The sequence below is a fragment of the Balaenoptera acutorostrata genome, chromosome 2 (assembly GCF_949987535.1).
Source record: "Balaenoptera acutorostrata chromosome 2, mBalAcu1.1, whole genome shotgun sequence".
NCBI lineage: Eukaryota > Metazoa > Chordata > Mammalia > Artiodactyla > Balaenopteridae > Balaenoptera > Balaenoptera acutorostrata.
Window position 1 is genome coordinate 183,424,757 of NC_080065.1, and position 6,437 is coordinate 183,431,193.

Here is a 6,437-nt window from a genome sequence, read left to right on the forward strand (position 1 = left end):
ACTTGATTGTTAATTGAATTTTCATTGCCAACTACATAAAAATTCAAAACTTTAATTTGGCAAACGTCACCATACACAGGTAAAAGAACAAAATGAAACAATATTTCCAGCTTATATAGTAGGGAGGATGATATTTATAAAGAGTTGTTAAAATCAACAAGAAGATGCCAATACTCTGATAAAATATGAAGCATCGGTTGGGGAATTTAGCTAATACATATAGGAAAAGATATTCAGCCTCACTAATAATCCAGGAATGTGCAATAAAATGATGGCATACCATTTTATTAGCAAAAGCTGTTTACAATTGCAAACCCTAGTGGTAAAGGGATAAGGATTTTGGTAAACAGGTACAAGCATTTGAGAAAGCAATTTGGTAAAATGTATCATAAGGCCTTAAAATGATGATTATGTACATATGCAAATGACTCAGCAATTGCATTTCTAGGCATTTATCCTACAGAAAATCAAAATGTGATTTAAAAAAAATTTTTATTGGCGTATAGTTGATTTACAATATTGTGTTAGTTTCAGGTGTACAGCAAAGTGAATCAGTTATACATATACATATATCCACTCTTTTTTAGATTCTTTTCCCTTATAGGTTATTACAAGATACTGAGCAGACTTCCCTGTGTTATACAGTAGGTCCTTATTAGTTATCTATTTCATACATAGTAGTGTGTATATGTCAATCTCAATCTCTCAATTTATCCCCCCCCCTTACCCCCTGGTAACCATAAGTTTGTTTTCTACATCTGTAACTCTATTTCTGTTTTGTAGATAAGTTCATTTGTACCCTTTTTTAAAGATTCCACATATAAGTGATATCATATTATATTTGTCTTTCCAAAATGTGGTTTATACACTATTAGCCCAAGTGTGCAAAAATGCATATACAGGGGTAGTCACTGTATCCCTCCCCTTCACTTGCAATGAATTTTCAGTCTTCAGTTCTAATTCCCTCCTACAAGTGCACCACTCATGAAGTGACTGATTAAGCATGCACATCTGATGATGCAATTGTTTAAAATTGATCCTATGTGCTTCTGGGTAGAGTTCACACTCTTTAGCCTAGCAGGAAATGCATTTTGTCTACTTGAAATCCTCCAAGCTTGAAATGCTCCCGGCTCATTCACTCCCCTGTGCCCTGGCACATGTTTTTCTCTGACTCGAGTCTCCCTCTCTGTTCATAAGGGTGTCACTAGAAAACAGACGGCACCCTTCAAGAGAGTGATGGAAGAACGTTCCCTGAGAGGACTATGTGCAAATACGTGGATACATTTAAAGAAAGCCAACAAAGGATTCTGCCGCATTCTGCAGTGGGCAAGAGTGGGAGCGGTTACCACCTTTGACCTGAAGGGGAAAAAGAGGGACTCAATCATGGAACCCAGCAAGAGCTCAACATGACAGCAGCTGAAGCTTTCACTAGACCAAGAGCCATGGCCAAACCATGACCCAGCATGGAGGGAGACAGGAAGACATATCTCTTAATTATTTCCCCTCCCTGCTGATCTTGTGCTGCGGCTCCCAGTTGGTCAAAGCCAGATGGAAGTCAGGAGGCAAATGACCTTGATTGGTGTGATCCAGAGAAGTCAGTTTCCCAGGGTAGGGGGGGGGGGGCAGAAACATGTGTACGGTGGGTTTGGCGGGGCAAAAGTTTTCTACTTGGCTTCAAAAACTCAGCTCAAACTACATCTCCTTTGGGAATCATTCCCAGATCTTTCAAGACTGTCAAGTTCAAGTTTCCTGTGCAAGCTTCTTCTCATCCAGCCTTTTGCACGGTGGTGAAAGAGTTTGTTTATTTGCCATGCTCCATTCATTAGACTATAAAATTTCAAAGACCGTGTGATGTAGTTGAAAGAGGAGATTTTGAATTCTATAGACTCAGAATTAATTCTGCACTCTGCCACTTACAAAGGCTTTGCTTTTAGACGTACTTCCAATTCTTCGAGTAAAATGCTGGTCATGATGATACTCACCCCATGGGGCTGTTGTGAGGACTAGACAGCAAAAGTTTCTTTAAAATAACTCACGTGACTGAGGAGATTCTCAGTGAGTGAAAGTGTATTGGATACGTTATATTGATGGCTGGGCATAAATTTGGGATTAACCTTCCTATGTTTGGAGAAAGTCAAATCTTACAAAGCCAGTCTGACTGGAAATCTTCCCATGTGGCTGAGTGGTGCAATCAAAACAGCAGACAGGGGGCTTCCCTGGTGGCGCAGTGGTTGAGAATCTGCCTGCCAATGCAGGGGACGGGGGTTCGAGCCCTGGTCTGGGAGGATCCCACATGCCGCGGAGCAACTGGGCCCGTGAGCCACAATTGCTGAGCCTGCGCGTCTGGAGCCTGTGCTTCGCAACAAGAGAGGCCGCGATGGTGAGAGCCCCGTGCACGGCGATGAGGAGTGGCCACCGCTTGCCGCAACTGGAGAAAGCCCTCGCACAGAAACGAAGACCCACCACAGCTATAAATAAATAAATAAATAAATAATTTAAAAAAAAATAAATAAATTGAACTGAATACAACAACACGGTAATGGAAACATAATTAAAAAAAAAAAAAAACCCAGCAGACAGGCTTCCCCTCCTGAGGGGTTTTCATGAACCCAGGACCACAGCCCTAGCTGCACACAGAGTGGGGAATCAGAACAAGAGAAGTTCTGACAATAAAAATGTCTTACTAGCAGCCAGTGAAGTATCCATGGATCACAAAGATAATGATAGTGGCTCTTAATTTTTGCACCTAGAATGATATTTCATTGAGTTCAAAGTACTTTCTAATTTCCGTTTTTGTGTCTTCTTTGGCTCATGGTTTATTTGGATGTGTGTTATTTAGTTTCCAAATACTTGTGGGTTTTCCAGAGATCTTTTTGTTATTGATTTTAAACTTAATTCCTTTGTGATCAGAAAACATCTTGTATAACTTGGATCCTTCTGAAGGTATTGAGATTTGTTTCATGGTCCAGAATAGTGTGTCTGTGTTCTGTGTACAATCGGGAAGAATGTGTATTCCGCTGTTGTTGGGTCTAGTGTTCTATAAATGTCAGTCAGGCCAAAGTGGTTGGTAGTGTTTTCCAAGTCTATATCTTTGCTGATGTTCTGCCTACTTGTCCTATTAATTATTGAGAGAAGGGTGTGCTGGTTACTTTTTTGTGTCTCCTTGGCTAGGTTATGGTACCCAGTTGCTAGGTCGAACATCAGTCTAGATGTTGCTGAGGTCATTTTTCGATGTGATTAACATTTAAGTAAGTTGACTTTGAGTGAAGCTGATTGTCCTCCGTAACGTGGGCGGGCCTCATCCAATCAGCTAAAGGACTTGAGGAGAAAACAGGCTGAGGTCCTCGAAGGAAGAAGGAACTCTGCCTCCAGACTGCCTTTGGGTCTTCATCTGCAACATCAACTCTTCCCTGGGTCTCCAGGCTGCCTGCCTGCCCTGAAGACTTGCCAGCTCCCACAATCACGTGAGCCAATTCCTTAAAATCAATCCCTCTCTATATCTCTGTAAACCTTGACTGATGCAAGGAGTACTGAAATATTCTCCAGCTATAATTGTGGATTTATCAATTTCTCCTTGCAGTTCTATCCATTTTTGCTTCATGTATTTTGAAGCTCTGTTATTAGGTGCATAAATGTTTTGGATTGTTATGTCTTCTTGATTAATTCGAACCTTTTATCATTGTGAAGTGACCTTTATCCCTCATAACATTCCTTGCTCTTAAATTGACTTTGATAACAATATAGCCAATTCTACCTTCTTTTTTTTTTTTGCAATTTTTTTTGGGGGGCCACACCCCTTGGCTTGTGGGAATCTTAGTTCCCCGACCGGGGATTGAACCCGGACCCTCAGCAGTGAGAGCATGGAATCCTAACCACTGAACCATGAGGGAAGTCCCCAAGTCTACCTTCTTTTGACTAGTATTGACATGCTATATCTTTCCATTTCCTGTATTTGGTCTTCATACTTAAAGCACATTTCTTGAAGCCAGCATATTCTTGGGTCAACTTTTTTCTCTGACAATCTGTGACTTTTTTTTTTTTTTGGCTCTGCCACCACACAGTAAGCGGGATCTTAGTTCCCCACCAACCAGTTATCAAACCCAGGTCCTTGGCAGTGAGAGCACAGAGTTGTAACCACTGGACCGCCAGGGAATCCCAACAATCTCTGACTTTTAATTGAGGTACTTATACCAGTAACATTTAATGTGATTTTTACCGTTTTTTTCTTTCTAAATTTTTATTTTATTTATTTTTAATTTAATGTTATTTTTAATATGGTTATATTTGAGTCTATCTTCTTGCTATTTATATGCTACTCACTCCATCTTACCCTTTTCTCTCTTTTCCTGCCTTCTTTTGGAGTAATTGAGTATTTTATTATTTTATTTATTTATTTATTTATTTGGTTGTGCCTGGTCTTAGTTGTGGCTTGCTGGCTCCTTAGTTGTGGCATGCGAACTCTTAGTAGTAGCATGCATGTGGGTCAGTTCCCTGACCAGGGATTGAACCCATGTCCCCTGCATTGGCAGGCAGATTCTTTTTTTTTTTTGGCAGGTGGATTCTTAACCACTGAGCCACCAGGGAAGTCCCTGTATCTGTGTTTTGACATTTTGTTTGTTAGCTACTTTAGGACTTAGAATACATGTCTAACTTGTTACAGTCTATCTTCACTTGATATTATAGGACTTTTATGTGTAGTATAAGAACCTCACAATTGCGTTATACATTTCCATTTCTCCCCTTCCTACCTTTAGGCTATTTTTGTCATGATTTTACTTTTCCGTGTGTTATAACCCCCTCAATACACTGCTATGATTTTTGATTAAGCAAGGCTGAGAGCTGAGGACCATTGGTCAGCAGCATTCCCAGCTGCAGGAGGAACAGGTCCTTCAGTCCTGAAGGAGGGATCTGAGCAGCATATCTTCTGCGTCATGGACTAAGACTGGGAAAGTCAGTCTGAAAAAGCTGGGTTGGAAAATTGTTCAACACATCATCTTAGACCATTGGGGATGCTCGAACAATTACCATAGACGGGGTGGCTTAACCACTCATTTGCTTTTCACAGTTCTGGAGGCTGGAAGTCTGAGGTCAGGGTGCCACCATGGTCAAGTTCTGATGAGGAACCTCCTCCAGGTTTCAAACAGCTGACTTCTCCTGTGTCCTCACGTGGTAGAAGGGGAGAGGGAGCTTTCTGGGGTCCCTTTATAAAGACGTTATTCTCACTAATGAGGGCTCTACCCTCATGACCTAATCACCTCCCAAAGGCCCTGCCTCCTAATCCTATCACACTGGGGATTTGATTTCAACTTACACATTTTGTGGGAGCACAAACATTCAGTCCATAACACACATCATGTTTATTATTGAGTTGGCTTGGGCCATATATCACACAAATTCATACAAACATCAGAGTCTTCTAACCTGATGTTTATTCTATCTAAACCAAAGCCACTGGAAGACTAGATTCCAGTCTAGGCTTGAAACAAGTAAAATGTAACTTTAGAGAAAGGATCCTAATCCATTTTTCCCAAGAACCTGTTGATCATATGGCAAAGTCACAATCAGACCGTTTATAATTATATAGCACATAAACACCATCAAGTGCCAGTGGTCATCAGTTGTAGCGGAGGAAGCATTGTCAACTTCTCTCCATTTTCTGGGGACTTCATTTCTTCTCTAACATAAAACATGCTGTAGGGACTTCCCTGGTGGCGCAGTGGTTAAGAATCCACCTACCAATGCAGGGGACACGGGTTCGAGCCCTGGTCTGGGAAGATCCCACATGCTGCGGAGCAACTAAGCCCTGTGCCACAACTACTGAGCCTGCACTCTAAAGCCCGCGAGCCACAACTACTGAAGCCCGCACGCTCTAGGGCCCGTGCTCTGCAACAAGAGAAGCCACCGCAATGAGAAGCCCACGCACCGCAACGAAGAGTAGCCCCCGCTCACCTCAACTAGAGAAAGCCCGCGTGCAGCAACGAAGAACCAATGCAGCCAAAAAAACCAACAAAAACATGCTGTAGAGGAGAGGACTTGGGATATTGCAGAGACAGCGTTATACAGAGAGAAAAAGAGTGAGAGAAGTAGTATCAGGGAAGAGAGATAACACATTATGGCTTGGTCCAATAGTAACAATAATAATAATTTAAATATATAAAAATATTTATATAATTTATTAATAAATAGCTATTGTTTTATCAGTGGATAACATTTACTATATTATATAATATATAATTTAATTATATATTATATTGTTTTAAGAATATATTACCAACCTATACTATATTAATTATGGTAGTTTTATTATTTAACAGAATATTATTAACATAAATCAATATATTAATATTACTAATAAATACACATTATCATTAAAACAATTTTACTAGGTATATAATGGATTATACACTTATTAATGTGTCAATAAATAATACTGGTTA